The 23707-nt window shown below is 39.9% G+C and overlaps 1 long non-coding RNA gene across 1 annotated transcript in view; it reads right to left on the bottom strand.

Annotated features, from left to right (window-relative positions):
- Window positions 1-8714: 8714 nt before the first annotated feature.
- The window catches only part of LOC130595866 (uncharacterized), a 176880-nt gene continuing 161887 nt past the window's right edge, over window positions 8715-23707 (bottom strand). The window contains exons 3-4 of the long non-coding RNA XR_008971418.1: window positions 9863-9981; window positions 8715-8845 (exon numbers count right to left, since the gene is read on the bottom strand). This is a non-coding gene — a long non-coding RNA (uncharacterized LOC130595866). The remainder of the gene's footprint in view (window positions 8846-9862; window positions 9982-23707) is intronic.

Below are 23707 nucleotides of genomic sequence, written 5' to 3'. Positions count from 1 at the left end.
CAAGCATACTAAGAACAAAGTTAGCACCAGTTTTGCATGGTCAGAGACTCTAAGGCATGTTAAATTAAGCCTAGATTTATGAATGAAGAAGCGATGCTGATACTCATATATACACAAAGGTAACTACAGGAAAAGATGTCTGGGTGTTGCACAGTTTTTCTCTGTTAGACCTATGCTTAGATGCCCATCACTTAAATTTCTTCTCCTGTTAATCCCAAATGAGATACTGTGATATGATCAGTCCCAGTGTCCATACCTGGTCTAATCAAGAAGCAGGAAAATTAAGGGATATGGAGAAGATGCTCATTTATTTGACAGTCTTTTGAGGCTTTGGGGCATACATATTCCAACACTTTAAACTGAGGCAGGACACTCTAGGAAGTGAACAAAAGTAAGCTAGCAGTACTTTTAATTTACACTTTGTCCGTTTGTATCACTTTGTCCATTTCTTAAAGCCTGTTTGTCTCAGGGACAACACTTGCACTGAACAGGATTTTGATCACCCTAATTCACCTGTTTCCCAAGTACACTGTTCTCTTCTCAGTTTTGCAGGCTTTCTGTTCATTTTAGGCAAAGCCAAAGATTAGCTGGACAAGGAATCCTGAAGTGCATCTTTCTGATCTCCTGTCTCACATAACCTGCTTCTAGTGGTGGATATAGCTGCAGAACTGAACCCAGTCTAAATCTTCAGCATTTGGAAAATTCAGTACCACTCACACCCCACTTTAACTGAGGTTCTCCTGCCAACTTCTCCAGCTCAGAGTCAGACATGGCAGCTGCAGAGAGGTGACACAAGGGACTGCAGGCCACGGAGAACTGATTCACCAGGAATTGCAAAGATCCTTTATCCCTCTCCATTTTTCAATAAAAAAAGCACAGGAAGGACTCTCAGACCCACTATATCCAGGTCGCAACCTGAATGGCTTCACAGGCTCATGCTTAGACATGAATGTAAATCTATGTATCTTCCAAATGATGCTGGACATTGAGCTGAGGTCATGCTCAAATGCTTTACAGAGCTGAGACTTGACTGCTCAGTGATTTGGGGAAGGGAACATGAAGTCATGGCACCTCTCATGCAGCGAAAGCCACATATTGCCAAGGGAATATTTACCCCACAGAAACCTTGTTCTTCCCATATTTCATTGATGTAACTGTAAATGTAGATCCATTCCTGCTATACATCTGTGTAAATGAGCTGACACTGCGGCTTTTAACTCAGAGAATATCAGATTCAGAATAAAAGGGTATCTGAATTCAGGTTCAGAAACCTTTTTCTTTCAATGTAATAATGTGACTGATTTCCCCCCCCCCCCAGTGGAGGGTGTTACTATATTCATATTTCCTCTTTAATTAGCTTCTCCAGGATTGTTCGTTCTTCCGCAAGATTCTTTCCTTTCTTTCCAGTTCTAATTATAGATACTGGATAGATCAGCCAGTGTTTGATGACCTTTTATAGCCAAATTGACTTCAGCTTCATGTGCACAAAAATCCTAGCTGCGGAAGGAAGAGAAGTTATATCAGATGACTAAAACCAAGTGAAGCACAGCAGCCCTGACCCTGTCCTCCCATGTTGGTATGTTACATCATATGAGCTCCACTAGAGAGAAAACTCACATCACTCATGCAGCAGAAAAGAGACTATTTATATAAGCAGAAATCAAGAGCTATTAAATAGATATTTAATATAAAGTTCAACTCTTTAACAGAAAAGTTGTCTGTGCTCAAAAAAGAAAAGATACATTAGCAAAAATTTAGGGCTATTGGTACTGTAATCTGGAATATTTAAAAATGTGCCTTGCCAGGCCATACTAGACCTCAAAAACTAAGAGAATATCATGACCAGCACAGAACTGTTCTTTAAACACTGCCTCAATCTAGTTTTAGGGATGTTCCTGAAGAGAACAGGGCTCCCGCTGCCAGAGTGTTATTGCAGGGGGTAAAAAAGTGTGTGTGTGGGGCTACAGAACTTCTACCTTGGATAAATGCTTTGGCATCCCACAATTTATAATCTGAATCTCTCAACCATTCCTGAATAGGCAGCTCCTACTCCTTCCTGGGTCTCCAGGGAACCTGTGGACACAGACATTTCCCACAACCAAAGCATCTGCTGGGAGGAGCCTTCAGCAGCATCACACTTTCTGCCCATGAAGAATGTATGCTACAAACCTCTTGGTCTGTCTCATACACACTTCTTTTCTAGGCATTTGTGATATGTGAAGGACAGTTCCAAAGTTCCTCTCGTCACCTACCACAACTAAAGAGTACTAGAATCATGGTGTGACTGATGTTACTACTGCAGGCAAGATTTTCCCCAAGGATCTGAGAACACAGATTTCATTCATTTTTAAATGGATATGTGATTTTAAACAACCTTTGAAGATATTATAAAAAAGACTGCACATGTGTACAGAAACACATAAAACTAGTTGGGGAATTTTGTTAGGTTATCAGTTATGTATTAATAGTGCATAACTTTGCTCCTCAGGAATAAAAATCTGGTAGGTTTTTTACTACTTAACCAGTAATTAATAAGGTTGCAGCAGTACAAATGATTGACAGTGACATGCTCTGACAGGTTATACGTAGCAAGTAATGCCATGTCAGACGCTTCAGTATTTATATGGAGATGAATGGCACATAATGTGACGCACATGCTAACAATGAGCATAAACATTTAGTACTCCCAGCAAAGCCTACTGGTATGATTAATTTGGCCTTAACTCTGTATCCCTCTGCAGTCTTGCCTATCAGCTATTTATTTAAAGGCGTACTTCCAGAGAACCCTTATCAAGTGTATTGACACATCCTCCCTGAAAGAGCAGCTTTTGGCAAGTACTTTTTCTTCTCAGAGCAAGATCCTGGAGTCCATAAAAGTCAGTTTGTCTTGAAGCAGCTTGGTAAGAGCCCAGGAACCCAGCACTGTCACTGTCGCACTGTCAGGGCTCCCCTACATACCTCTGCCATCTGCTGCAGGTAGAGATGGGCCCTTTGTTCATTCATATCTATTCCCTTGTGGTAGAAGAGGAGGATGATAGTGCTGCACCACCCCTCTCAGCAACTGTGGAGAGTTACAAGGCAAGGAAAAAAGGCTTCCTCCCAGCTGCCCACCCCCTGCTCAAACCACTTATACATCTGGGACCTTCAGAATATGGTTAAGAAATAATTATAGCAGCTCTCTTACCTGTTCTTCCCTTAGATCATTCACAGTGCTGGTTATTTTTTTGTCAGCAGCTGTCAATGCAGCAATAACCATGCTGTGACTGGCCTGTGTAGTGTTTAAGTTGTGGAGAGGGAGGGAAAGATTTTCTATCCCTTATTTCTACCCAAAGAGAGCCTTTGCTCACCAGCTAATGGTTGTGTTAATTTGCTCCATTTTTAGCATTAACTCCGTTTACTGAACCAAAGGACAGGCTCTCCAGGTACTACTCCATGCAAAATAAGAGTACATCTTAGTTTCGGAATGTTTTCAAGTGTTACCTTTGAGATTTTGCATCCTCACTACTTTTTAATACATAACACTCAACTCCAAATACTTAAGTTCCTACGACAAACAACTGAACAACTGATCATTTCCAGTGTGGTAACAGGGAAATCACAGACACAGTACCTGGCCTCTATTCCCTCAAAAACCTGGAAGGCAGGAGAGATTTGATTAAGTCTTACTATCCAGAATGTCACTCTGCCCATAAAAAGAGGAAGAAATACAAGCTCATTCATTCGTGTGCTTGCCTTTTACCTGTAAGTGTGGTCTCACTGGCTTTTCAGGCACACACTGTTTCATAGCATTCCTACTCGTCAAAGGAGCACAAAAACAAGCTTGGGGTGCGACCTGTTACCAAAAATACATATTATATACTCCAAGTATGATGTTATTTCAAACCCCAAACTAAACACACATTAAGCAAGACATTTTCCTTGTTTAAACAAGAGCATAGTGGGGAAACCACAACTAGGTATCTACTTGAGTAGCGTAGCAATAAGCAAGCAGAGGATAAACCTCCATTGCCAGAGGCCTTTTCTCATTTTGAACAGCCTCTTTACAACCCAGTCACACCTATATGAGCAGCTTATCCCTGTATTTATCCACCACTAATCCGTAATTCTTTATGAACTGAACTCTCTTGCTTTAAAATTTTGTCATTCCTGTTGTCATATGGATAAAAGAAAGACTTAATCCCATGCATGTGCATAAATAAAGTCAACGTTCATTTACGCACCTCATGTACTGAACTATTTTATGTTCATCAGGTCTCAGAAAAGTTGTCAACCTGCCATTCAAGTGAACATTATGGTGTATCTTTCAAAGATTATTTACAAGGCAAGGTATTTGCATGAATGCAAATCATGAGATGTTTGGCCTACATTTACCTAACACAGACATATTAAACTCTTTCCCTCTCTCCTGGCACTGACATTTTTCAGTGAAAGATTTCCTACTGGCACAACTAACAGCCATTACACGTGGTGCTGCATTACACTGGAAGATTAAGGAGCACCACAAGGAAACCAGAAGGTTGAAGGGCTATGGTGCACCTCTGCAGGGAGAAAATATCAACAGCTGTTCAGTGCAGAGATGAGCACATGGTACACTCAAACAACTGGTGCAAGCACACTGGGATGCCCAAACAATTGGTAACAAAAGCCAGACAGATTCAAGTGAGAATTACGCCAAAATTCATGAACCTGAAGTTCACAACATTTAGAGGTTCACTGCTGCTAGCGCTTCAACAGCAGGACTCTTTTTAGGGTGTAGGATGTTCCTCCCTCCCCGAAAACTACCTTATATGTGAGCAAAATATCCACCATCTTCCAGACTGCTCATACATCATCAGGAAGAGCAAATTCAGGTCAAATTAGCTCTCTACTCATACCAGAGTACTCCACTATCTTCTCCAATTTAACACAGCTATCACCAATGCTTATTGGACACCTCAACACCTGTGGAAGGGCAGAACCCATGTACCTTGCTTTCATCTGCACAAGCTCTACCACCCACACATAAGGTCTAAAGTCAGCAGCACTTAAACATTATTCTCAAGAACAGTATGTTTAGCCATGTTGAGAAATCTGGTTTATTGTTACCAAAAATTAGCACAAATAACAAACAGCAAGGTTGCTGGACAGACAGGCACCTCTTACATTTATAGACCTTCCTCTCCTAACAGCCCCCTCCATGGCAGTTGGGGTTGGACTACATGGTCAACGTCCCTTTCCAACTCAAACCATGCTGTGATTTCCCTCAGGAAAGGCAATAAAGGGATAGTAAATGTATTTCTGATAAAGCAGTAAGGAAAGCACCTTAATGTCTACTATTATTATGCAAACCAAACATGAAACATAGTCAACAGCTGTGTCCCTCTCTCCATGTTCTTCCCACCGCCTTGCGCTGTTGTTTTATGTCCCTTTCATCCTGTGATGTTGCTCCTATTCTTAGTGACTGGGCTCAAAATCCTTACTGCTTTCTATGGTCTGAAGTGACCCTGTAAAAAATTCTTTGAAAGCTACTATTAGGATGATGTATGGCCTAATTTTGGTTGCTACAGCATTTAGAGTCAGACTTATGACTGGGGAAACGATCTCCCACTCACTTGAAATGCAGGGAAAGGTTTCAGTACTGCAGGAGAAGGCTCTCTGGCTGAAAAGTCGTATTTTAAAGTTTACAGCTCCTGCTTCTGGCTCAGCGTTGCTACGGCAGTGAGGAGAGAGCCTGGCAGGGTTCTGCAGATCTGCCAAGCTCTGGATGCAGCCACTCCAGAACACTGTTTTAGCTGCTCTAGGGGAGGAATCTAGCAGCAGGCTATTACTGTAAGTACCAACCTGTCTATGGTTTTAAAAGCAGCATGGTTTTATTAAGATAGAAATGACCATGAGAAATTAAGTGCATTTTAGCTTAGGCAGTGAGATATAAGGCAAGAACACTGTGTGGGCCTTTATGGCTGGCAATAGACACCATTGCTATCAACTGTCTCTGTTGTCTTCCATCGTGTTTAATGTGCATAATCATGGCAGCAGCACCTCATCTCATCTCACCCTGGCCTTGGGCCCACAAACAAATAAATCAAGCTAAAGTTGACTCCCAGAGCAGACAGAAGAACCCCTTTTCTCTCTTCATTCTACATTTATCTGTTCACGTGACAGAACCGCTCAAAGCACTGTAAATATGCATTGTACTCTGTATGAAATCCAATACTGATTTTACAAATGAAGACAGGATGGATGAATCTGCCTCCAGTTCTGAATGCTTCAGTTTATATGTCTATGATTCTATATAGAGGTTTTTATATATATATTTCAGCAGGATTTTAAAAATGTTAAGCATCAGTTTCAGAAATGGCTTATACTTGGACCTAGATTCAGCAATGTTCAAACACACTGTTAGCAGCCATGAACCAGGTTCTCCAGAATTAGGAAGTGGCTTTAAAACATGATTTTTCAAGGCAGTCAAAATGTCCTGTTGTTAATAATATACCTTAGACAAATCCAATCAAGGAAATCAAAATAAGCTAACCATTGTTTAGTTATGTGTCGAATTACTTTACATACAACCACAACTTTTCAGCATGCAGTGAGAATTCACATGCAAGTGTCATTTAGTTTAGCTTTGCCTCCTTTCAAGGTACCTTTTTCAGCTAAGGAACAGAATCTGTTTTTAAGCACATACCTATTTCTGACAGATACAAAACTATCACGTTTAGCACTGCTTCTGCAGATTTTTAACCACCCTCAAGCATGTGGTGACTGTGGGTTACATGGTGTGTATGGTTGATGAATTTTAAACTAATCTCTGGTACTGTTCTTACTCCAAGCAATTTTAGAGGTGCCCACTCCCATTACTACACTGAAAAGTCACTTCCTGACTGCAAAGCAGATGCTTGGATATCATGCAAAGAATAGAAGAATCCTACTCAGTGCACTACCAGGGCTGCTAAATGAACTTTTAATTTCCTACCACGGAGACTGTATCTTGTCACAAAACCTTACATGGTGAAACTCTTGAGTTCATACATACAACACACCCTGCTTCCTAAGAGAATGATGGACTTGTTTAGTTGATACTAGATCCTTGGTCCAGCCAACCACAGCACGTACGTGATCTCAAAATGTCACATTTCGTAACTCTTTACCGTTCTCACCCTCTCTCCCTCCCCTCTCAACACCAGCCAGCTCCCTGCTGTGAGCAAGCCATCACTTCCACAAGTGTTTTACAGGCAGCTGGTGCAACCACACAGTGCTCCCAGCTACAGCAGTGTGGCAACATAGCACCCCAGATGACAAACAATGCATTTAAAACCCCTGAACTCTGGTGCAAATCCACATTTGTACTAAGCACCCAAACACACAATACAGAATATGTTTCTTCTCATCCACTGAGAAGATCCACAAAGATAAAATCATTTCCTTGTAGAATTAGTACAAGTTGGTTTGGTAACTTGATGAGTTTCAGTGCAGTCTGCACATGTTCCCTTCAGAAAAGTTCCATAGCAATCCACACGACATTATCCAGAATGGTGTGGTACTGACAGGATTGTTAAAAGACTTCAGCCTTAGAGAGCTTTTTATTTACTGTTTTGTTCCTTTCTTGTTTTACTTCAAAAGTTTTCCCAGCAGCTCTAATCTGTGACAGAATATTAAGCTGCAAAACACCTCCTGTAGCTTTGTTGGTCACAGTTACTGATAAGATCTGATTCCTACTGTTCTTAAAAGGCAAGTGACAGGCTTCACCGGGGCATACATGACCTTTCCAAAGCCGCAGCCCAGTAGGAATTGCGTCGATTGCGCTAACCTGTCAATGAACAAGAGCTGCAGAGCTAGCAGGAGAACAAGTTCTGATGCCTGTAGTTAAATAACAGCACCTCAGGAGAGCACATTTATGAAATATCCGAAGGGCTGAAAGGTCACTCACAACAAGTCTCCTCTTTCTCAGGAGCAAGAACTGCCTTCTCCCAGATGCTGCTCTGGCTGGGGCAGGTTATACTGCAGCAGCCTGGGTCTAAAGGAAGGTGCTTTGGAAGAGGTCTTTTTATAGATGAAGGTTTTTTTCATAATTATACTTCAGGCAACGCCAAACATATGACAGAAATTAATAAATCCCAGGGGTCTGAACTTCTTTAAACCAGTAGCACATGAGGCCCACTCGCCTTCTCACACAGCTTCATGGAGGTCTCACACACTGTTTTCGAGGACCAAGGGTCCCCAAACACCACCCACAGCGATCAAAGCTTTTGTCCCCTCAAACATCCCACAACTAAAATTTGCAAAACTTCCAAAACTTAGCACACCGTGCTAGGAATCAAAGCATTCTTCCCGGAGGTTCAACCAAGATGGTTGTGTACAATTACAAACCTGTCTTCACGGCACACAGCACTGACTTAAACTTTGACAGCCCTGAGCTCCCATCAAACTCACTTTGTTGTACACTTTATTGCTAACTCCTGCAAACCCTTAGTAGCTCCAGGATACCCAGCATGGGTTGTACGTGAGTCAAATAACACCTTGTTGAGCAAAACCTGACTATCAGAAGAATCTAAGAGAGTAAAAGTCCCCAGTTGGAGTCATGTGTGGTGCCCTGAGCCTGCACAGCAGGTAGGAGAGCACAGGCATAAAAAATGCTGTTGCATATTTAAGCCTTCTGAGACACCATGCTGAACATCACAACAGTCAAACACACACTGGAGCCCTTGTCCTTGAGCAGAGTTTTATCTTACCTTCCCTGCATGCTGGTGCAGCAGCCCGCTCTCCACACACCTCAAGGGCCATAGCGCAAGTCCTCCAGCCTGTCTCATGCTTTGCGTTTTCTCCTGTTTTCATGCTGCTCTCCTGCTGCTTCAAGGTGCCTCCCTACCTGTCCAAATGACAGATGAAAATCAAACTGACACCAGGTCTCTGTTTACACACATACTAATCTTTAGATAATTCAACAGATCTTAAGAAAAGGCATATTTATCCCTTCCTCTGCTTAGTCCAAAGGAAGGGAGCTGGGATGGATATCAGTATCAGTACGTCTGGTGTGATGCTTCCTGAACTGTACCCATCCTTCAGCATAACAACAGGAACATCCAAAAGCTAAACAGTAATTTCTCTCTATCATGAGCTGTTTTACTGCCAGCTTAAAGTGCAAGTGTCTCAAAAGCAGATCTTTTACTACAAGCAATATGAGCTTGAAGTAACTCAAATCAAATGTTTTCCCTTTTCTTTTTTTTTTTTTTTAATTTCCTCAAATCTGCTATCTCTTGACAACTTCCCTCCCTTGTTTAAAAGCTTTTCTAATCCAGAACACCATAGGAAACACAGTGCTGTGAAGTGCAGACAGGGAAGTCTAGCTGGGTAATTTGGCAATAGTCTTACAATAACTGTTTTTTCAAACCCGTAAGTACACTTTCCTGATGTTCCAGTTAGTATATAAAAAATAAAGCTTAAACTGTGTAACTTTTATAAAACCCTAGAGCAGGCGATGCACTCCTTGGCACAATCACACGTTTCAAAAATGGGATTTTTATCACTGTATTTCATTTTCAGTCAATCGAGGTCTGCATTCATAGATCATTTTTCACATACATTACTCAGCCACTGCTCTTTCTATCTCCACTCTGGTAAATATTTTTGCCTTGTGCAAAGGATGTTAAGGGCAATGCAGCCAAGATGTATTCTTGCATTAGTCCCGTAGCTGACAGTGACGTACAGCGAGATATTAGAGCATTATAGTATCAGGAATGTACAGTAAGCCCCAGTAAAGGATGTAGCCTAGAGTTTTATAGCCTCAGTCCCAGGAAAACAAAGATAAAAGGTACACTTCCACTGTAACATACAGCCAAGTTTCGTAATTCAGAATAATACACCACATCAATTAAATTCAACCTACCGATTCATCATCTTCCTGGAGCTAGGCCAGGTGCCTTTGATGACAGCTTGGCCTATTTCACGCAGTGCAACACAGATCAATAAGGAGGTGGTGCAGCGTAGTAGATGGTGTCCATGTGTCTACCCTAAAAAAAACAAAATATAGCTTAGAGTTATTAAACTGCTGCTTCCAAACAGACATCAGTATTATATAATGTAATTTAGGTGACGTAGGAGAGGAGTTTGGCTATTGGAACTGCTGTGATTATCTTGCTGCTGAAAGACTTCTGTGTTTTTCTAACAGGCAGCAGGATATAGCTTCCAGCAGGTTCCCAGTTACAGGGAGCATGCTGGTGTCAGTTTTATGGCCAGACTAGATACAGCTTAAGAGCAGTGCATAACCAGTCTCTTCTGAGCAAAGAACATTCTGGTTTTGTATATTGATGGTAAATCCTCGTTTCTCTTTACAGGTATTAATCCAAACTCTATGAAATCAGACACATTTAGAAGACAGAGAACAGGTTAAACCATTCTTTCTTCCTCCCATTATTTATGCCTACAGCCTTATCAGCATTCAAAGTCACATCAGTTTATCTAACAATACAAAAAATTTAAACAGCTAATGAATTCTGTGCATGGACAGAACTACTTTAATTCAAATTTGCCTTATATTGAGTTCCCTCAGCTCAGCAAAGAAGACAGCTTAATATGCAATTAAGGCTCTCTACAGAAGTTGATCTACCTGCTACATAAGATGTTAGTATTATAGCAAAAATCATAAAAGAGAAGAAATCATGCAATGAAGGTGATGGAGAGGCAGAAAGTTTATGTAAAATAGACTGCATCTAAGTCTCAGAGTCACCTTCTTCAGGACTGTGAAAATGCCAAACAGCATATGGAACATCACGTTAGTCAGGTCGCTAAATGAAACAGAAGAACTACTTCAAGACACAGCTTTAGCAGAGTGACTACTGAAATCCCTTCATAAGAGACCTGTACTCTTCTGTTCTTATTTGTACATTTATAATAGGTGTCATAACTGTATATATAAATAACAAAGAAATAGTCTTGCAATGGTAAGTAATCCACACAAAATCTATCACAGTAACAAACTCAGAATTTTATCCTCAGGGCTCCAGATAACCTCATCCAGTGAGGAATTCAATAACTCCAACAGTCAGGAACCAGAAAGGGGGGTGTTAACTGAGTTTGGAAGTAACACTAATGAAACTCTACAGATTCAGCTTCTCAAATGGAATTAATTTGACGAGAATGGAACTCTGAGAATCATTTCAGGCTCATTTTTTTGACATTGTTCAGAGTTAAAATACTTCCAAATTGATATGCTGGAAACCCTAGCGACTGCCTTGATTTTCTAATCTAGTATCTTTGTGGATACAATCCTGGAAGACAAAAAATTACTGGCACATGGCAGTATTATTTAATCTAACTTGGTCTGCAGGCTCAAAACACTTCATCTAAATGCTTAGGGAATGAACCATACTTAGTATTACTATGACTGAATTTTAATAACCTGATAAAGCTGGGAGAGTTGGAGGAGGGAGACATGAAAACTGAGCTACTCATTTTCTCTTTCAAAGATTTGCAAGTTACTCTTGAGTTTTTTAACACAGTAAGGACCTCCAGGCATGGCAGATACCAGTTTGGTGGGCATTCTACAAACAAGATAAAGTAAAAATGAAGATGTTCCTTTCTTCCAAATAGCTTCCAAATACTGCACAGAAAAAAAACAAAACCAAAACCAACACCTTCCCCTCCCAAAAAAATACCCACCCCAAAACAACAAAGCAAAACACAGAAACAAACAGTTTGAGGCATCAAGAAATAACACAGTACTTTGCAACGAACACAAAACGTTTCCAAATGCAGCTGTTCTGTAAGTGACAAAGACAGCATCTTTCCACATGGCAGTGAAAGACCTCTGAAGGCTGGTGAGATGGTGAGCCCTGAGCTAGCAGGACCATAATAGCTTTACCAGCAGATTACTTTTCTAACAGCAACAGAAAGTAGTTTGACAAAGGCAAGCCAGGCCTGAAAGCAGGATTAATAAGCTCTGAGCAGGTTTTTCAGGGTATGTTGCCATGCTAAGAAGCAAATCAAACCAAAACATTGTCTTTGTGCAACCCATATAACTTTAGGCATTTATCTTTGATATGAACGGCCTATGGGAAGCAAGTCTCACGTATCTATACAGAAAACACAGGCTTCTAAACTGAGCTGGTCTGAATCTTACAGCCACCTAATGCCATCAAACAAAACCACAATAAAAAGTACCAACCTATTTGGATTTCTTATTGATTGGTCTTCCGCTGTGAATGGGATTATTTTCTTCCTTGACCTCAGGACAGGGAGTTATTTAGAAACTTTTCAAAATCTATCTATTATTCAGAGAAAGATTTGAATTTATTGAACAAGAACTGGTTTTTACAAATGCTTTTTTTCTGGATATTTTTCCTTGCATCTTGCTTTGCTGTTCTTTCCCTGCCCTCCCAAGGTGGATGTGAACCTCAGGCTGCCTGAGCAGGTTACTAATGTTAAACAAAACACATCAGCTTGCCACATCTGTCTCAGCAGAAAGTCAATATCCACTCCAGGAGCAATCAAGCACCCAAGCATGGAGGCTATAAGCAAAAGCCTTTTAAAAATGTAGTAAAAAAGCCTGAAACTGGTGTAAGGGTTTTCTTGTAAACCTGTGGTTGAAACCAACTTTATCTAAGAAATTACAAAGGCTTTGATCACCCTGAACTGAATTCTGGGATAAAGAGCCCAGTGCATGGCTAAGTGAAATTCTGAACCATGCAATGCACACGTGTCTTCTACTAAGTTTACTGAAACTCTAACAATAAAGTACTTCTGTAACATTTGCAGCTCCAAATCTTTGATGCACTCAGAATTTTAGCTGAACCACATCTTAACATCTTTTCTACTTCTATAAATGCAAACTGTGAGAAAAACATACGTTTTCTAGCAGCACAGCTTTGAAAAGCTTTACCCAAAATATAAACTCATTTCACATGGGTCACTGAACATACACTGGATGACAAATGCTTTTTATCACTACCAATCTCATGAAGTGTCTCAATGAAGAAACATCTACGTGCAGAACAACACTACATGTACTATAAATGGCCCCCAGATAGGCTGAAAAATAACACAGCCAGCCCATCAAAGATTGAACCTTCACCCTATGAAGGTAGAAATGCTTTCCTCCTTGTGAAAAATCTACAAAGAGACTAAAAATGCCATAGACTTAAAAAATAATTTGTACAATAATAAATATTCCAGAGAAGTACTACATAATTTCAACCTTAAATAAGTAAACTTGAGAAACATTTCCAAACCTGGGAATCAGGGGGTGACTGTCAGTGCTACATGCTGAGAATCAGAATGGACAGGAAATTGTATCTGTACTTACTAACACATATACAATTCTTATCATTGAAGGATACAAGCACCTGTGCTCAGGTACATGCTGAGGTAGAAGAAATTGATTTAATTTCTATTTAATAGTGTTTTGTTTCTTCAAAGGGAATGGCCAAACTAATTCTGATGTAATTTATCTAACAATCCAGCCTCCTCAAAACGCTTTCCATTCTCAGTCATGCAGTGCTCCCAGCAAAACAGTGGGGAAAAAGAAAAGAAAAGAAGGAAGCACAGAACAAACATCATTATGAAGAATTTGACAAGGAAATTCATCTGAAGGAAACACCAATTCCTCATGCTTTCAGAATATGTAAGCATTTTACACTAAGGAAATCATTAAATTGTTTGTAAATGCAATAGGTATTTATACCCTCCATGCTTAGGTAATTGAGGAGCACACACATCAAGAGAAAGGCCTGTTCAAAAATAATTTCAAGAAATTATCAAGAACAGCAGTTATGGTAGAAACAACATTATATGATAGCAGTTATAATGGAAACACCTATCAGCCCAAAATGAAACCGCCACAAAAGAACAACTGCAGCACCTTAGATCAGGGTTTACAAGCAATCGCAGGCTTCAAATTAGCTCCAAATTATACTTATTAATTCCAGAATTAGACAGCCATCTTGCACACATGCATGATCATTCTTGAACTCCTGATTTTTCAAAGCCAAATTTCTGTCTCAACAGCAGAATTTAATTTCTCTTACTTATGGCTCCCTCAATTCCCCAAACAATTAGTTTGCAACTGAAGGAAAGAGGCATCTACAGAGGATGATGTATCTTCCCACACAACAGAGTGCTGGGCAACCCTCCTTCCTGGCACACTGGTGTCATGGCGTTGCCAGGTCATGTTGATTTGTAGCATCAGAGGACTGCAGAAGCCTCAGGTAGTTGAGAAGCCTTAGCTTCCAACTCAAAGCTTGCTGAATTATTTCCAAATTTACTACTACAGCAAACAGCTGCCAAACGATCTCGCTGCCCACGGCCCAGAAAAGCAGAGAACAATGAATTATGTTTAGAAGAGATGCAAAGTTTCTGTCTTGCTAGGTGAGACATTATCATTGCATTTGCAGGTTTATCTACTTTCTACTGACAAAGGCAGTGCCAGATCACTCTGGAGGACATAAGAAAGATGACAATTTTCCAAGAACAGGTCCATTTTAAATCTATATAGCAAGTGACAGAATACAAGAATACTGATAGTAAAGATCAAGATTCTCTTTAAGACTTATTTTGAAGAAAAGAAAGGGTATTTCTGAAGCTTAGAGACAGCAATTGTTAAAAGGATGCAAAAGGCAAATCCTGAGTTACATTACTTAAGACACTGAGGGGCTATGTAATGGATCACTTACAGGATACACACCCGGAACCACAAATACCCATTGTTAGTTCTCTCCTCTACTAACCTCTGCCTTTGCTTACTCATCCGTAAAACGAAACTGCAGTTTCTTACAATCTTAGCTGATACGTGTTGAGAATTGTGATACTTGAGAGATATCACATAGTTTTGGTGTGAGTTGTCATTGTGACTGTAGTGAAATATAGTTTGCAAGGACAAGGAGTGAATGGGTCACCAATGTGTAAGTAATGGAAGCCAAAATGACTTGCTGCCCTTACCAGCTCATTTTATTGCTAATGTAAGAGGATGTTAGAAATGTGCTTCACAGTGCAGGCAGGGAGCATGGCCCCACTTGGAGGCCCTTGGGGAAAGCACCCTAGAGACACAAGGGCAACCACCAGGATTTCAGCATCCGGGGTACTGAGGGTCTGAGACCCATGATACCCCCACAACATCCTCCTTTCTCTTGCTATATAATGCCATTACATCAAACTTACCATTCTTTTAAAAATAATTAGCTCTCAAACTTTTACAAAGTAATTTATTTTTATTTATATAACATATATATTATATATTTTTTTATTTATATATACAAAGTATTTTATTTATGCTAGATATTTTTGATGGGTTATGAACAACAAACCCCCAAAATTTAACTTGAGTAAGAATATAACTAACTTGGAAATGAACAATCAAATAGAAAGCCTGCTAAAAGCAATGTGTAACTCTTTAAAAATCTTCATACTAGCATCCAAAAAATGCAGAATGAAAACCATGTCATTTGGAGCTCCTTAAAAACATGCACATCTACTAAAAATTACTCTGAATGTTCATATTTTTCTCACATTTAAAAATTATACTAATAAAATACCAGTTTTGATATATTTATACAAATCACTAACGCGTCTATTAAAAAAGAAAGTGCTACTTGGTTGGGTTGTTTGGGTTTTTTTAGAAAAGACTCTTTTGCCTTTGGCAGGCTGAATTAGCAGTCTTACAGAGACTGCAAGAGAGGGAATTTAATGTGTGAAAGAAATTAACACAGGTCACATTTGCAAATAAAAACCTGAAATGGATCAAACAGTAAATACTCCCCAATTCAAAGTCATGAGACAGAATTGAGAAATAACCCAAATTATCCAGGTAACCTCTCTCATCAACTCTCAGTATTGTGACAATTATCTGAAATCTGCAGCTGTTCTCACTAAAGTAAAACTGAGAAAGGAGCAGGTCAGGCCTTTGAAGTGGCCTTAAAACTAAATTTAAAGGTTTTATTCTCCCATGGAGTGTGACCGGTCAATGTTACCACCGCAGCAATGCTTCACTGTGCCATCAGCGGGTGCAGCCTCTCCAGCTCCTGCTTGCTCCTCAAACTGCAGCTGCTTTATTTCCTCTTGCCATTTCCTTTTGTGATAACGTTTTCTACTGTGAGATGGGCCTAATGAAAACAACACAAACTCAAGCCCCTTAGGCAAACCAAAGTCCATCCCAGCTAACTCTTTTACAAACATTTCATATTTACCAAATTCAGCGATGCTGTGTACTGCAGTAACAAAAGCTTCATCTTTTGCACCTTGCTTCCAGCATGCCTATTATATTACCCTTTGATATATCATATTCTTCTCACCTACAATGTATTAAAAGTCTAGCTTACTAGCGCTGCAATTTTTTCCTCTTAAATGAGGTGTATGAAACAAAGGACATCAGCAACAGTTATCTGGTATTTTTGCTTTCTCAGTTATAAAGGAAGTTTTCCAATATAACTCAAATCTCTGCTCTCAGTAAGCCCAGATCCGCAAGTTATGTATACCAGACTTGTCTGTTCTTCATTTGTCCTACAGATTATCCACAGCTGCCTGGAAACAGCTCTTTCTCACCTGCAGTACCCCTTTCCCCATTCACTCTAGTAGTGTTTAGTTCTTCCCTCTTCCTGCTACTTACTTGGAGAACTTAATTAATTTTTGACTGTGTAATTTCAAACACCTTTTATTATGCTCTCCCCACAACACATTTAGTTTCTTGCTGCAAACAGTGGGGAGCTGAAACACATGGGTTTTACAGACTTGGCTGTTTTCTCCTTAATCTAAGGCAAAACTACACAAAGACATTGCTTGCTTCACCATGGCCACCCTGGGTTGCTCGCACCCACTACAGAAACCAGCCCTGGGAGCCTTTTGCCTTTTTCACCGGCTACTCTTATCTGTGCCTTGTTCTTCTAAAAGATATTCCCACCAGGACGCTTCCCTATGCCTCTTGCCTGCTTCTTCAAAGTAGTTTTTCCTCAGTTCCCTTCCTTGCTTGAGCCAGGTCCCTACAGAGCAACATGCTGCACTGGGGATGCGAAAAGCCCATTCCCATGACAGAGCCAGAGCCTCATCTGGAAACTTCCAAGCATGACCAAGAAGCACAGCAAGGACAGCACACACACGATCCTGTCCTTTTTTTAGGCAGCACGGGCTGACCTTAGTAACACCAAGAAATAAGATAGAGAACTCAGTAACTGCATGCAATACTGAGTAAGCACACTGCAAAGAGACTCGGGACAAAAGAACCGTGTGTAAATGAGCTTTAAATGGCATGAGCTTTTCTGAAAGCTTTCTGTAGCATGCACTGATCTCTAAAGAGGTCTGTAAAAATAAGAAAGGAAAACCCCTTTTTTTCCACAATTTATTCAAATTAAGTAAGTAAATTCTTTAAATCTGACTGGACATATGACTTTATCAGGCAAAATAATTTGAGAGAGATCTTCAGAGATTTATGAACAAAAGAACTGGAATTTTTTGCAGGCTCTAAGGCTGCGAATTGATGGCTTTGAACCATCTGCTTTTCTCCAGAAGGCTTTCCTGCTTTCAGAAAGAAGCACATTTAAATAGAACAAGAGACTTAAGGTCAAATCCAGCAAAAGAAGGTATCCATAATGATACAATCAATTCAAAAGAGGAGACTGCCGAAAGTCTGTGCGCAACAGAACAGTTCCGGTTCAAATGACAACATATCAGAACAGGTGCTGAGATCCTAAATATGCCAGAGAGATTTATCTTTAAGACCACTGAGCAAGGAAAGAGAGGAGGCCCCTATGATGGAACGTGCAGGAACAAAGTGGTCTTAGGGTACAGGTAACAGCTCCTCACAGGGAGGAGGAAGCTGGATCTGTATCTAAGGATGACATACTCAGTTTAACAACTACAACAGAGCCATAGAGACAGGCAAGAAGCTGGATATGATAAAGATAATGGATAGAAAACTTCTAAGATCTAGTGATCATGGTAATAGTAGCTTTAAAATTTTGAGGCTATTATTTCAGAAAAAGCAATTCAAATGCATTAGGGCTTTAAAAAGAATCAGCACTTGAATGTGAATGACAGAAAACTGATTGTAATCAATTATTTTCTACAACAATTGGGAATGGAGCAACAAAAAAGCATTTAGGTCACAGTTAAAGACTGAGAAATACAATCAGCCCACAAACATTACCCAAGTAATTTTACATTATTTAAATCATGCAAACCTTAGTCACAATTCATGCTGAAAGTTCTGCGATTTGAGTTTTGTAGCTGTCTCAGTGTACAGCTAAAGCTTCATAAATCCTGTGAAAACCAGCAGTGAATAAATGAACTTACATACACATAAATATCTGTCATAAAGGAGAAAAGTTCTTTACTAGTATTTAGCTCTTGGATGGATGAGGCCAATAGGAATGTGCAGAAGAAAAGCAGAATTAAACTTTAAATTGCAGACCACTTATAGGCAGTACTCCCTCTTTTCTTCTAAGAGGGCTTGTAAAGCAGAACCCTGTTCCCATTTTGATTCTCTGGGCCTGGTTCTCAACACCACCAACCTCTTTTCCAGTGATCTGGTAGATTTAAGGACCTCAGCAGAAAACAGACATATAACAGACGTATAACAGACCTCTCCTCAGTGCAATATACTCAGCTACGTTCTCAGATTTGAGTCATAATATTTAATACCTCATCCATACATAATATCTGTGAAAAAATATTAAAATAAACATAATAGAAATGGAAAGTGTTATTTCTATGGCAGCACTGATGATAATAGAAGCCTCACAAATAATTGTAACATCATTCTCCTCTGCAAGCCCACTCACCGGTTTTTGTGCTGCTATCAAGGACAAACAAATAAAAGAAACCAGGAGGAATCCAGTTCCTAAGCAACGCTGTATTTCTGTACCCCACTCAGGCTCTGGCAGAGGTTTATCTTGCTCCAGGCTCTGAAATAGGATACAAAAGGTCTGTGGCACTGTCTGGGAAGCACAGTCCAGCTTCTGATGGCACCTTCTTATATCACACTCCTCTCAGCCTGCTATTACCTTCCTGTATGATGAAAATCATTGCTCTCACTTTTTTTCAAACCTTTGTGTTTCTCATCTATCTGCCCAACAGAACCATCAGGGCAGCAATCAAACCTTTCTGCTGTTGTACAATGCCAGGCAAAAGGAAGCCCTGAATTCAGAGGGAGGGTCTCTGATGCTACTGTAATACAAAACAAACAGCTGGGACACACACCCAAATGATTCTCCTCCAGCCAGCACCTACATTTGGTGTTTATTTCTCTGAACACTCTTAACCTGCAGCAAACAGAGCTGGGCTGAACTGCAGCACTGCTGCAGACCAAGAGCATACATGGGGCCATGATTCTATGATGTGAAGAATCACCCTGTGCAGAGGAGAATCACCCAATACATCCAAATTTATCAACTGCATGACAAGCTGATGCACCTCTTACATGATACTTACAAGGACCTATAGAAACAAGAAATCTGCCACCTGCCTAGGAAGGTATGGTGTACCTGAAAACATCCAGATGACCCAAACCCCCTAAAAATCATATTTTCACAGTTGTCACTACAGTATTTCTCACACCAGACACCAAAGCAGTGGTATCTACCACCATACAACACTGTTACAGGACAATGAACCAAACAAAAAGTCGGGTTTTGCTAATAATACACACACACAAAACACACCCTTTAACTGCATAAAGCTCCACGAGCAATTGTGCAGAAGGATTTTTTAGTCATCGTGCATTCTCCAGTGGTAATATTTTTCCATCTGTTAGAGAGCATATTTCCATATCCAAAGGCACAATACACATTGCCACGTGCCGGAAGGGATGTAGGATTCTTGCTTTGCACACATTAGCCCATTGATCTTAATGGGATATGGCAAAATGCCAATAGTTCATGTACTGAGACATTTCAAGGATTCTCAGCTGAATAGCTTTTTAAATAGTAAAAAAACCCTACTTCAAGTCATATTTAGAGTCGAGTATCACCAGAGTAACAACTTTTTCAGCTATACAATATTATTTATAAGCCATATGCAATGCAAATTTATGACAGCTGAAGTATAAAACCATAACTATACAAATAATAACCACATATAAAAGTCTACCCTTTGACATCCGTACAGTTATTTCATTCAGAGAAGTACTCTTTTTTATTAAGGGTTTATTTGTTCTGGTCTCACTTTTAATGATGGTCTGCTATAAGCACAAATGGATATGGGGTTGATTTGAACGATTTCTTCTGCTCCTGAAGTGTGGGATATACTTCTATGCATCAGTGCCCAGAGTCTAAGTTGTTCCACTGTATGACTTTTTACCACAAGCAGAAAATTCTCTCCAACCAAAATATCTCCTCTATTGTTTCTGATTTTATAGCAAAACCTCCCATTACTGAACGGAAATTATCACCTTACTATTAACCTAACCATTCACCAATTGCAGCAACTGCACAGACATCATCAGTGAGCCTGGATTCTCTCTGCTGAAAAGCACACACACTCCCTGACATGCAGAGAGATGAAATTTCAGTTCTCACTCCGGTTTTCAGGAACACGTTGCACTCCTGCCTTTCCAAACTACATCAACAACACCGAAGCATTCCACTACAAAGGATTAGTACCAAAGAAACACATACTTAACATGTAGGTAGATGTTTTCAGCACAGGCAAAGCTCAGCACTTTCAGAGTTCACCAGTAGTGTCTTTAACCTAGTCTAGATGAGCCAGTCTTTCCAGTGGTTAAAGGTAATTTAGATTAAAAGTTAAATAGTACCTCTTTTGAGCAGCTTGTGCCAAATTGAATATGGTGCTCTTGTGAGATAGGATTTCAGTCAAAAGAATTAAGGTGGTACCTAATTAATTTCAGTTAATTTTATTTAAAGACATACAGCTGTATGCAAACTAGCTTCCCAGCAGTAGAGGAGTGTAATAGCATTTAATTCACAAAACTACTGAGGCTCCATAACATGTTCAAATTACAGACAAGTTACCAGTGCTGCCACAGATCTGCATCTGTGTATCAAAGCAGCACCCATGGGTATGTTGTCCCACACTTCAGCACAGCTTATGAGAGCATCCTGCTGTCTACTCAGAAAGCCACTTCAAGTGTCCATTTTAGGATGGCAAGAAAAAACAATTGCAATGGAGATTAAAGGCATTAAAACTTCAGTTTCCAAATTGCTCCGTATTATCCTTAGAACAGCTCTGAAGATCCACTAAACAGTGTAGATTCTTGACACAGTCTCAGAGTGCTTTGCTGTCCCAAGGCACAACCTTCAAGGCTGTCACTGGACTTCACGTACACTCAATGTGGAGCTAAATAAACCTCTGCTATAAATAGCAGTGGTGCTTGCTCACATACTCACTGAAGGGACGTTTTTGTATGTTGAACATCTTTAAGCTGCTGCTGCATGTGTTACCTGAACTGCTTGATTTCCCATGGGAATTTTGCTATAACAAACTTCTCCCTCCTTTTCCACAGAAGACCTACATTTAATGCAGTGGTGCTACTTAGGGACTGTGAGGCACCAGGGATGTGCTGAACTGCCAGGAACTGACTCTTCGGTGGATTAGCTTTGCTAGCAGGTGGTCTGGAGAAAGGCTTATACAGTACTGGAATCTGCCACAAAATAAAAAGCATCTATTTAAAGTATGTTCACCCTGGCTTCATTTCTGACCTGTCAATGAAGAAAACGGTGGGCTGGATGCTGAGTGCTTTCAAAATAGTGATCTGGGTCAAATGCCAAGGCCAGCAACCCAGCCTAAATTCTTCCCCAGTCTTTCCCTGACATCCCCATTTGCAAGCCTTAAATGTACCAATTTCTTTCCTGCACAGGAAATTAAATGTACGTAAGAAAGATTACCTATGCCAAAAGTTACACTTATTTTTTAATGCACATAAAAGATGTTATAAAAATGTGCAATACTGAAATAGGAAGCAGGGTCTCCACTGAAAATCGATACCAAGAGCTTGCTGCATTCTTTTATTTCAACATGGTGCTACCAGTTCTCTTTTTACCATTGCAGAAAGTCAGTTCCTCCGTATCCTCACAGAGGTTACAAAATGTAACTGTTCAGAGATGTCTGGCTCCTTATTTTAAATGTCACCAAACCACAGCATTAAAGTTTAGTTATATCCTTGTTCTGTACATGCCAAAACATTTGCTCTCACATCAACAGCTCTTGTTTATTCTGCTCTTAGTTTACTAAGTTCTGAACTCACAGATGGTTGCAGTAAGTTTAGTTTACAGAGTAAACACTGCAGAAGAAAACCTACAGTAATGAACAAAGTCTTTAGGAAATCACGCTTCAAAGAGATTGATAACATCTAATTTTTGTGAAGAATGCAGTAAATCCCTCTTACCTGTCACATTCATGCACTCACAGGTATTCATGGTAATCTCAGTTCATTTGGGTAAATTGAAAACATAAACCTGATAATTTAAATTGCTGGTTTAAAATATGCAATTTTTGCCAACAATTTCTTCTGCAGAGTACAATAAACAAGCAGTAGCTTTCACAAGCCAGTGTAAGTTAAATTTAAGCTAGTACAATAAGACTACTATAACTGCAATGTAAATCCCTACGATGTTTGTGCAAAAGTACATGATTTCAACAAAGTATATATACCTTAATAAGAAGCTAACAAAACAACACCAAGCCACATTTCTACTTATCTAGATTATTAATTCAGCTCTTTCCCTAGCAGAACTAGATAGGCTTAGAAAACAGTAAAGGTTAAAAATTCAGGTCATACTATAGCAATTTTCTCATGCAAAATGATACAACAAATGAGACCACCAAATTAGAACTATGCTTATAAATGAGCACGTACATATCATAGAATCACAGAATGGTTTAGGTTGGATGGGACCTTAAAGCTCATCCAGTTCCAACCCCCTGCTATGGGCAGGAACACCTTCCACAGCTTCTCTGGGCAGTGCCTGTTCTGTCTCCGGAACCATACATTTGCGTCGCACAGGACAGATATATTGTGATAAAGAAATAATCATTGGGAAGTTGCCTTAGAAATACCTTGAAGTAAACCATTTTCCAACCATAAAACAGTCATTAAATTTATCTACAGCTTATACCACAGAGCATATGCTGTAGGGTTAAAAAAACCTTGCCAAGGAAGAAAAACAGCATGGAAATTTCCTGGAATATTGATGTTTCCTGCCATTTTCCAGGCTTAGAAATTTTCTACTTTCATTAAATTTTAGTTAACCAGGCAGTGTAAGTGATGTAGTACACTGTAAATTACAACAGTAGCATTAGAATGCTAAATAGAGGTCAGTATTACACTTCCCTGCAGACAAGAAGATGTCTTCATTTAAGGAAGGACTGACTGAAGAAGGAGCAGAGAATCTGACCTCTCGGAGGAGAAATAAAATTTACCTATACATTGCCTAATGTCAGGATGAGGAGCAACAGGGAAGAACCATGAACAACCAAAACACATGGCCTGATTTGAAACCTATCCGTTAAAAACAGCATATCAATAAAAATGGCAATGATGGTCTCTAAAGCAAGCTGTGATAGCAGGTCACAGATCTGCTTGGGTGTCAAATTTTATCATGGCTATTAAACACCAGGCTCAATACCTTTTAGTTTCACAGGACTGAGCAGTTTCTCCCCCTTGTTTTCAGTAAATTCAAGGGTAATATTTGTAACAGTTGATTGCCCTCACTGTATCCCAGGGGCATGAAAATATCATCTTGGGAGGGGTGACCAGGTTATGGCTCTGCATTTCTGCTCTCCTCCTTTAATTAAG

The sequence above is a fragment of the Pezoporus wallicus genome, unplaced genomic scaffold (genome assembly GCF_028554395.1).
Source record: "Pezoporus wallicus isolate ANWC-B61680 ecotype Strahan unplaced genomic scaffold, APGP_CSIRO_Pwel_v1 contig_8000, whole genome shotgun sequence".
Classification (NCBI taxonomy): Eukaryota; Metazoa; Chordata; class Aves; order Psittaciformes; family Psittacidae; genus Pezoporus; species Pezoporus wallicus.
This window is presented reverse-complemented; position numbering and strand designations above follow the sequence as displayed.